The sequence below is a fragment of the Balearica regulorum genome, chromosome 2, assembly GCF_011004875.1.
Source record: "Balearica regulorum gibbericeps isolate bBalReg1 chromosome 2, bBalReg1.pri, whole genome shotgun sequence".
NCBI lineage: Eukaryota > Metazoa > Chordata > Aves > Gruiformes > Gruidae > Balearica > Balearica regulorum.
The window spans coordinates 113883249-113893681 of NC_046185.1; the positions used below are offsets into that span (position 1 = coordinate 113883249).

The 10433-nt window shown below is 42.3% G+C and overlaps 1 long non-coding RNA gene across 1 annotated transcript; it reads right to left on the minus strand.

The window, feature by feature from the left end:
* Positions 1 to 1248: 1248 nt before the first annotated feature.
* LOC142600504 (uncharacterized) lies at positions 1249 to 9505 on the minus strand. The gene is made up of 3 exons (XR_012834025.1): positions 9093 to 9505; positions 7165 to 7231; positions 1249 to 1501 (listed from the first exon to the last, which is right to left on the minus strand). It is a non-coding gene; the product is annotated as an uncharacterized LOC142600504 (long non-coding RNA).
* Between the last annotated feature and the right edge of the window lie 928 nt (positions 9506 to 10433).

Here is a 10433-nt window from a genome sequence, read left to right on the forward strand (position 1 = left end):
TTCACCACCGCTTTCCTGATTCTGTAACCCTGAGGAGCCTAACATCTCCAAGCCAAAGAGCCCTGGCCCCTTTCATCTTTTCTCTCCAGGCAGTTCCTCCATCCCCTTAATCTTTTCCGTCCAAATCTGTCTAGATACCAACAAAAGGTTTCTGGATTTTCAACTTTCTACATTTCTTTCCAAAGTTGTTAGAAATTCCAGGGAATTTTCTCCCCCAGTCCAATTTACGAAGTCATCTTTATTATAGCTACTTATTTCTGCTGCTATTCTCTAATCTTACTGGAAAGAGCTGTTGCCTTCTTCTATCAGAAATATCCTAGAGGAGAGCTGAGTCCTTATGAATTTTGAGCAGAATCATCATAGCCTGCAAACAAATGCTCTGCCTCAAGCTCTTTTTTGCTCTTCTGCATCTTTTCTCAAAGTTCAACTCTTGCCAAATCCAAGTCTTTACTCAATTACAAATATTCCTCTGCCATCACTGGAAGTGTTGTGGAAAGTATACAGTCTCTTCTCCTTATCAAAGTCAAAAAAATAAATACATGGAAGCATGAGGAGATGTAGGGCTGACAAAAGATAGGGGATTAGGATGAAGACAGAAGGAAGAGAGAGAGGCACGGTGCGAAAGAGAGAGGACTGAGGAGAAAAGCAGAGTCAGATGTGCAGGTGGCTGCAGACAGGAAAAGCAGGAAGCCTGGGTCTCTGTGTGAGGGGCCGTGCTTATGTGGTGGAATGGGTATTGGGAAAGGGTGTTCTGTCTTTCCTGGGAACCCATGAGGAAGGCAGGGAAGGTCACAGATGCTCCTTGCCCACCTAATGCAGCTCCTGGACACTAGACATCTATGGTGAAGAAAAGCCAGGGATGGACTTCAACAAAGCATCTGGGCAGAATAAATTTGCAGATCCTGGCTAGGACTGGCAGATGGATAAATGATTCTCTGCATGTTCTGTATGACTGTGCAGACGCTTTCTGTTACTGTTTTCCCCTTAGTTCATAGTTTTACTCCTTCTTCACTCTTTTACTCTTTACTTCTGCTATAAGAGCTCTGTAGATTTTTTTTTTAATATCGTATCCTCTCAGATTCAGTCTTTTTTGTGCTCGGAATTGTAGCCAGCCTGTCAGGTAAAGATTTGGAGTCCACAAAGACAACCTCAGAGAGTCTCATTGGGAATATTTAAGCAAGAGGATGCGGTGGTCTTCTGCTAGGCAGCTAACAGTGTGAGATCGCAGCAAATTCAATACAAGAGGGATGATGTTAACACAGTTAAGCATGAATTTAGACATGTCACTGCTAATCCCTAGATTAACAAGAGGGAAGGAAATGTGTCAAAATAATAAAGTACCTATTAAAAAGGCTGTTGAGACAGACACTGATCCATAGTTAGCACCGATAGATGACAGAACATCGTCAGTGAAGCGTGAGCCGTCATCTGGCAGCACTCTGTTCTGCAGAAACCAGATGAGTTAGGGACTTATGTCAGACTCGCTGGGGATTTCCAGATACTGAAAAAAGAAATAAGGAAAGAAAACTTGGAAGAAAAAAATTTAATATTTTTCTTAAATCTTGACCTTAATTTGGGGTCCTTAGGACTTCCTCCTTTTGTTTTCTGGCTCCACAGGGGGAAATGATGATCCATCAGGGTACTCATACGAACTGTGTAACACTGCTGTCGTAGTCACTGAAGCCCTTTGGAGGAATAAATTAATCACTCTCTTTTAGATCATACAAGGAAGGAGGATAAAGGTCTCTGAGGAAGACAGGTAGGAACCCCAGAAGTCTAAGACATCTGGAGACACTTGGAGACTGTGAAACATAGGACTTCTCAGGCACTAATCCCATGCTGTTGACTTAGTTCATCAGCTAACAGCACGTATGTGAAACTCTGGCTAATGCTGCTGCTTAATGTTTGTTAGTGGTTATGCTTTCCAGAGGGGAAAGCAGAGTCTGTAAGTTGGTTTTTAAAGATGCCCTGGGATGAGCCCACCATCCCCTCTGGGGGGGTTGTGGGAGAGCCGTGCTACAGCCCAGGGCAGCAGAAGGCAGATGGTGGTTGGGGCCAGAGCCTTGGCTATGCCTGGCTTCTGGATGGTATGCTTGGCACCAGCAAGAGCTCAGAAATCATTAAATGGAGAAAAAAAAAAAAAAGTGTGTGTGGTATTTTTTTAATTGCCTTATGGTTTTGAACCTCGTTCAAGATTTTCCCTATAAGCAGGAGGTCTAGGAACTTAGCTGGATGTGTCATTCTATATCTTACTAGGAAAGTAAGCAGCATACAGTATTATATGTGCTTGGGCACAAGGTCCATGGCAAAATGAAAGAGGAACCTATCCACCTCTCTTTGGTATGACTTAAGAAATACCTGCTTGCTGTCCTTTGAAGCTGTCTCAGCCCAGCATTCATTAATAGAGCATCACCCTTCAGTGAAAGAAAAAGGGTTTTTTCCAATCTCCTATGAAATATTCTAGTTTTCTTACTTCTCCTTTCTATGCTCTATGTTCAAATCTGCCTGTACTTCTCAAAAGAAGGTTATGTATCTATTGGTGTTTTAAGGTATAAATTTGATATCTGATTGTTTTTATAGCTTGGGTTCTTAATTATACCACTCCAAAAGAAACATTTCAAGGATAAAGATTAATTACTTTTAATGTTGCTTCATATTTGCTATGCTGCAGATAATGTTTTGTTTTAAGTAAGTGGAAACAGGTGTGTAACAATTGATTAAATTAAATTAAACAAGCAAATAGGGAATGAAATGCACATGGCTATTTTCAAGGCGAGATATTGTAAACACTAATTAAGCAGCTGGAAATCAATAACTGCACAAAACTATTCCCTCTTCCCACTTTTATGAGATGGAGGAAGCCCTGATGTTTTCAATCATGACATTGTTATTTATACCTTGCAGAGGTATAAATAAGAGGTGCCTGTAACCAGGCCAGCCATGATATGGATGCAGCCACCTGAATTTTCTTATCTGGGCCCTTCTGAATCCTGTAGAGGCCCAAGAAGCATGATGTAGTACCACTTTCACACCGCCCATTGATTCCCAAAAGAGAGAATGACTTGTCCAAAGTCAGTCATTTTCAGAACTAATTAGCAAAAATAATCCTCTATTCCCCTTCTGGCTAAAATTAAGTCCTTTTATATAAAATAAGGGATGGCTAATACCTTTATAGTGCTGAATTACCATGCAAGACTACTGTAAATTTTGTGTGTATATGAATAAGAAAGAGTTAGAAAGGGGAGAAATGGATTTGCAGAATTCTCCAAAGGCCTCAGTATTAATTTCTGCTCTTAGAGAGTCCCCATTAGCATTGACCTTCTTAGTCAATAGATGTGCTTCCTGCAGAAGCACAGGCAGGCTCTTGACTTTTGCACCTAAAATCAGTTTGATGGGTTCTTCTACTACTGCTAGCAGAAGTCAACACAGCTATGTCAGAGCAAGAACCTACTTTCCAGTCTGTTTTGTGCAATCCTGTGCACAGCTATTTTTACAAAGCTCTTAGCAGCTCCCCACGCTCTGGCCCACAAAAGGCAACAAAAGGCTAATGTTGGATGCACAGAGGATCCACAGCAGACAACTTGCCTCGTGGCGTTGATTTCCCAGGTGTCCCCATGCTGGTTAAGGAAGGAGTTTCCCTGTACCCAGTGGAGCTATGCCTGTGCTGGCCGAGGAGGGGGAACGAGTCCTGCTGCTTAGAAAATGGTGGCCAGCCCTGCCTGCTTAGCATTTGCATTCACAAAGCCTAGCTCTGAGGTCTATGGGAGATCATTAAAAAACAATAATTTAAAAAAAAAAAAAGTGTGTGTGGAGAGGAGAGAGATGCAGTCTTCTCTTTTTGTCCCTGGGGGCCCCGGGGAAGGTGAGTGGAACAGGTTCAATCTCCATCCCATGCACACCATCTCCAGCTGTTCCTGAACCAAGTCTGGGTATGTTTTAGGGACAGGATGGGGAGTGTCACAGGGTCTGGATGGATGGAGCTGTTCCACTTGACATAAACAATTAGAAATTAATTGGAACGCAGACTGGACTATGCCCACCTTTCCCTCCCTGCATCTCCCTACCACCATGATCTCCTCTCCCTGCTGCTCTAACAAGGAAGCCATAAAAATACTATTCCTGAGAAGGGTGACTTGGAGGGGCAGCAGAGGGAGCAGGGAAGCAAGGAGGCTCTTCTCCTCTCTTAGCTTTTACCTGCAGCTTTTTTTTTTTTTTTTTTTTTTTTTTTTTTTTTTTTGTTGTTGTTGTTGTTGTAAGTATATGCAGAGGTTTAAGTGGAAGGCTAGGTTTACTATCACCGGAGCACCTTCAGCAGGGCCCCATGCTGCTGCTTTCACAAGGTCTCTGGTCCTACTTCCACATGTATAGGAGCATTCGTGACTGTGGCTGTAGAAAGTGGGCACCGTGCTATTACTCTTCCACAAGATCCTCATGGAGGTTTGCTTGCAGCTGGAAACTTGTGGTGTTTGGTTTAAACATGCGTCATACCTTTGGTGGATGAGAGTTTATCTAATGAAAAGAGGGTTTAGTTCAACTTGTTTTCAAAACCTACTTGCTGGAAGATCTATCAGCCTTTTCTGTCATGTTTTATGTTAATAATTTCCTGGCCCTGCTGAACAAAAATAAGTCCTCTGTGGTCTCACTGGGCCATTCTAAAAGAGATGCGGCTCTCACCTGCCTCTGCAAAATTTCCTGATATTAGCAATTATTGTTCTGATGTTTCATCACTGATAAGTAGGAAACCTACCAAAGAATGGGGATTTAATTAAACTACAGGCAAAGAGGCACTTGATGGTTGGGCACTGCTCGAATTGAAGCAGTCTTTAATAAAATAACTGAAATAGATACCTACGACTGCATATCAGCTTCACAAACATTCCTCTCCATGACATTACCCTGGCATTGTTCTCTTCACATAACCTAAGTAGTCTCTCTTCACTGTGATATTACTTCAAAAAAGATGTTTTTCCAATGCCTTGTGGGCCTAAATAGTCATGGTGAGAGTGAATATGTGTGTGATTGCCCTCAGAGGAAGAAGAGTTGTCCAGCTCATCCTGGTGATGTCAAAACTCTATGTGCATAATGGAAATTGTATTGTGTTACTTGATTAATCAAGCACATTTTCTGTGTATTGTGGCAATGCTCCTTATTCTAACGGATGCCTCATTAGAAACATCTTTCTAGTAAGGTACAAAATTTGCATTTCTGAGACAATGGAGAGTTTCGCCTCCTGAGGTCCAGACTCCATTGGAGTCACTCTTCTGGGAGAGTTTCCAGGTTTTATGTTGTGTTGGGAAATTAACTTTGTGCCATCTTGGCCCCATTAAACCAGTGGGAGTTTTGCCTTGGACTGCAGTAGAATTAGGATTTTGTGCACTCTATAATAATTGAACTGGAAATTATAGGAGCACAATCTTCCTTCTGCCCTATTAATGAGCGTAACAACTTGCTAGGAGCAAGCTTCTGCAGATAAGGAATCTGTGCAAGTATTTACACAAATCCCACATGAAGCAAAGCTTATATGTCTCTAATGAATGAAATGTAATGTACCCATGCTGGGCTTAGTGTTCAGCAGCTTGCTGCCAAACCTTCAGCCGGGCTCAAATCTATTGACGTTGTAGGAAGAATGGATAGAATGCTAATGACTAATACACTTTTTTGTATTAGAATTGCAAGTTTGAAATGCAGGCACTGAAATTAAGGGGAATTTTAGACTTGAAGTAGAAGTAGAAATGGAAGAAGAACTGCTTCTACAAATCTCATCCAGGATGGCTCGTTCTTTATTTCCTCCCTCTGAAATATTTTGTGCTACCTTCTTTGTACCATCACTTGTAATGGAAGAGATGTCCCAGGCCGAGGACACCATCCTGCTCTGAACAGCAGGCAGTAATTTGCTTAGCAATAGGAACCAAGCAAGGACAATTGGCACATTTTCTTCCTCCTTCTCTTCATTTTGCTCTATGGGCTGGATTGGCAATCTGAAAGTTGAGGAATGTGGGATGAAGACAATGGCCTGCACGACTGCTGCCGCTGGTGCAGCACCACTGCTATCCTCTGGGCAATCTGGGATGTCTCAGGATCCACCACGGCACGCAACATCCTCTTATTTCCCCTCAGCACAGCTATGCTCCTCAGGAGGCAGGGCCACAAACCAGGCAGCTGTCAGTCAGTTGCAAAAAATCCTTGTACTCTGCAGGAGACAAGAGTGCTCTTGGTCTGACACCTTCTCTCAACAACACAGCACAGAAATGCCTTGTACAGATCTTTTGAGCAAGCTGTTAAGGACAGAGGCGTTCCAATAAGTGAACTAGGAGATGTTTTGATTTGCTTCATTGATCAGCACAATATGGTCTCTTTATCATCTTTATTATAGCTCCTTAATTGTGCAAGTAAAAATGTTTTCTCAAAAAAACACCAAAAAAACCCAACAAACCACCAAAACAGTCACAAATTATAATACTCACAATACACACACACATATATCATATATATTCTGTAGGCATGAAAAAACCACAAACCCAACTGTTTTGTTCAAAAGCATATCCTGATAAGAAAACTGCAGTCCTCAGCCTGCCATCATCATATGATGGCCATCATGGCTCTGACTGTGCCAGCCAGTTGACCAGGCAAGGATTTACATTAGACATTAGTAAATGATGATACCCAGAATGAAGCCACAAAGACTTGGCATGTCGAAGACTGCTTTCTTGAACTTTCACCCTCTGCCTTCTCTAGACAGCAACAATTAATCTATTACCATTTCTCATCTACTGAATTTTTCAGGACTGTAAGTACTGAAAATTAGTTTTCCTTTGCAAAGTCAAAAGAAAAAAACCAACCTCAGGGTATGGAAAGATATGTTCTTATCTCTTCCTGCAGAGGGGAGGTGCTGAGAAATACCAGAGATGGAGCTCAATGCTTGCCGCTGACTGAGCAATGCTGGACAAGTCAGCATCTCTGCCCAGGTCCCCCCTTGAGACCTGAGCCAGCCACAAACTGAAGTTTGTCAGCACAGCGATGTGCTCTCATCGCACCATAGCGCCGTGACTAGCAAAGAGCTTGTGGTGCTGGTGTAATGCAGAGAATAAAGAGTGAGTAGGCTTTTTCAAGGTGCTTGCAGCAAACTGAAAATTCCCAGGGAAGTTGAGAGGAGGCAGTATTTACCTTCCCTGATTTCTTTGAAAACCCTCCCGCACAGATTGCTCAGCTCCTTGCTGCTTTGTTTCATACCCTAGGTTGAGAGACATGTGGTCTGGTTTCAATCTAGCCTAGTTTATTCCTCTTTTAATAAAGTGTTTACTGGATAACACATGCTGAAGTATCCTTTGACAAGAAAGTTCACAGACATTGCCTCAGATGTCTACATCTCTTTGCCATCCTGCTGTGAGGTACAGACAGGGAGATCCTGAGTCTGCTAATGAGTCTGCATCTCTAGGCTGATGATAAGCACATGTGGTAGGCACTGGCGTTTCTCATGTAATTTCCAGTCAGAAAAGATGTTTTCTTCCCAGGTTTGCAGTTCAGTAAAACAAGGCAGCCAGCGTGGAGGGGGTTAGAAAGGAGAACACAGCGGTGTTTTAGAAGCTGTTTAATATTTTAAGCTATGAGTGCAGAAGGGCTGTGATGATGATATTTGAAAATATAATGCTCGGATGCATAGTTAGAAATGCTGTAAACTTGTTAAGTCTGTAGCATTTTAGCATTCTGTGTGTCAATGCACGGGGAAGACACTGATATCTGCACCTAATTAACATCAGACATTAGAGGGTAGGGTGAGGAACGGCCGTGGGTGCTCCAGGAAAAGGAGCAACATGGCAGATCTAATGCCCCTGGAAAGGGAAGGAGAGAAACTTCCCTCACAGAGGGAGGGCAGCTTTCACCCCACCCCAGCTCCCACCTTGCTCCATGCTGCATAAAAGCGATTCATTTAAGGAGAAGCACAGGTTAGATGGGCCAGAGGTCATCTGCTGTTGCTTTGTCCCAAGTCCCCCTGGCATATAGTTTTCCACTACCATCTGCCAATTGCTGGATTTTTACATCTGTCTTTCCCTAAAAGTAACCCCTCAAAGCCCCCTGACGTAAGGATCAATGAAAACCATGAAACAAAGTCCGTAGGAGCATCAAATTTGAAAACTTCACTCTGTTATGTAAAGCCACATATTCTTTCCTTGTTTTCTCCTAGCTTACTCCTCCTGAAGCAAGCAGGAAGACTTGGTTATAGACTAGATATATGAGAAAATGTTAAATTAACTATCTAAATGTAAAAGCACAGGTTAATCTAGAATCATTTTCATGTCAATTTAGTGTGATAGTTTTTTTTCCCTTGGCCTTGCACAAGGAGCCTTGGCATGACACTGACTCTTGACAGGGACACTCCCTTTGCAACTCTAAATGGGGTTATTTTCTTCCAGCCTTTTAGGTTTCCTTTGTAATCCCCCTAAACCTTTGCAGGGCAGCAGGATGGACATTTGCATGAAAGCCATCTGTCAGGGTAGAGAGAAATCCCAGACTCCTCTGGGCCTCAGAGACTGCTCCAGTCTCAAAGGTTTCACTCAGTAGTACAACAAACACAGATGGTTTCCCTCGTGGACCCGGGACAAACGTGCTGCCTTTCAGGACGTGGCAGCGATTTTCCTCAAGTAAGCCTTCTGTTTAAAACGCATGAGCTATCTGTATGTTTGGGTCTGTGATAAATGCAACCTATGCCCCTATGTCCATATTTTTTTATATATAAGGGAAAATGTAAATGTTTATGATCATTTGTGTGAAAAGTTAGGCACATTGAGTGCAGGTTTCAATCTATCACACTTTTAACCGCCACAACTTAAAGGGAAACCACCGAGGACAAGTGTTGACAGCACATCAAGCAATCTGTTTGATAAAAAAAACCAACACTGCACATTGACCTATTGATCAAACTGCTCTGGCTGCAAAGTAACTTATTTAATCAACCATAGTCTATTTTATACCTATGACAACATTTATAAAGTGACCAAATGAATAAATTGGTCCTTACAAGATACAATTCCCTAATTCTCCTTAAACCCTCCCTGGGAGGGTTTTGCATGTGAACGTATTGTGATAGGACTCACCTGATGGTCTCCGGTGTCTTGTTTCTCTCCTATGCAGCACAGTCTCACCTCCTTCCCAGCAGACTCATCCTTGCCTCTGCAGGCAGCATCAGCTGCTCTGCTCCACACCCATGCCTTGTAGGCTGCCTCCTCTGCATATTTGCCATTTTTTCCAGACCATAATGTTTATTAAAAAGACAGTGTTTTTTAAAGAGGACCAGCATAGAAATCCATCACAGTAGAACTATTTTAATGATGGTACAGAGGAGAGCAGAAAAGGAGAAAGCACAAGCATTTTAAATGTCCCATGGAGCCTGAGGTTTGCTAGCCTCAGTGCTCGGCCAAGCTGAGTGATCTACTTGGAGTAATTCCCCTCCCATCCCAATTTTGGGATTTTTATTTAATTTAAGACTTCTAAAAAAGCAAACTTCCCCTCCATGTATTATGAATCAAGGCATAATAACAGTCTTGTTCTACCAGGACTTCCTCAAAAACCAACCCTCCACAACAGTCACACTAGTCCTGTTTCCTTTATCACGTATGAGCTAGCCCAAACTGCAGGCTCACTTATGCCAGAAGGAGCATGGCACCGGTAATCTGTAAGAAACAAGAGCTTTATCTGGCTTCCCCTTCTATAAATGCAGTGTTTTAACTGGTTCTTACTGGACTGGTGCTGCCATGAGTGAGACCTGATTTTGGTCTTCGGTTTGAACAGATTCAAAGAGAGTTCACTGCATGCAAAATTGCAGCTGGGAAATAATCTTTATTAGTTACCACAGTGTTGAAAAGCCAGCTGTGCTTGCATTGCAAAACCAACTGTAGACCTACTGTTGTCCAGAAAGCATAACATCAAGGGGCACCATGCATCTTTCAAGAAATCACACTTTTAGGCTGTGCTGAAAACCTTCAGTAAGCCAACGTTTCGGTATAGAAAAGGGAAGTTCTGACAGGAAAAAGTATCAAAGGAAGACCAAATATCTTCCCTTGGACATTTGAAAACGTGACCCTTGAGTTACAAATCAAGCCAGCAACAAATATAAAAATAACAAATGCATAGGTAGGTAATAGTTATATATACATATATATGCATATATGTACATATGTGTGTGTGTATATATATATGAGTATATGTGTTTGCATATGAATCTGGTTTCTCCTTTCCCATCTGTCAAAGCTGCATCGCCTATCTTCTAAAGTACTAGCCTGGAAACTTTTAGACATGTGCTTATCTTTAATTACATGAGTAGTTCCCCTAGTGCTGATGGGAATACTTGTGTACAAGGGAGGAGGGTTAAAGCGCAGATTTATTAGAGACTCAGGCTATTTTCCAGGCTGTGTTTGTGAAATAACTGAGCAGGAAGG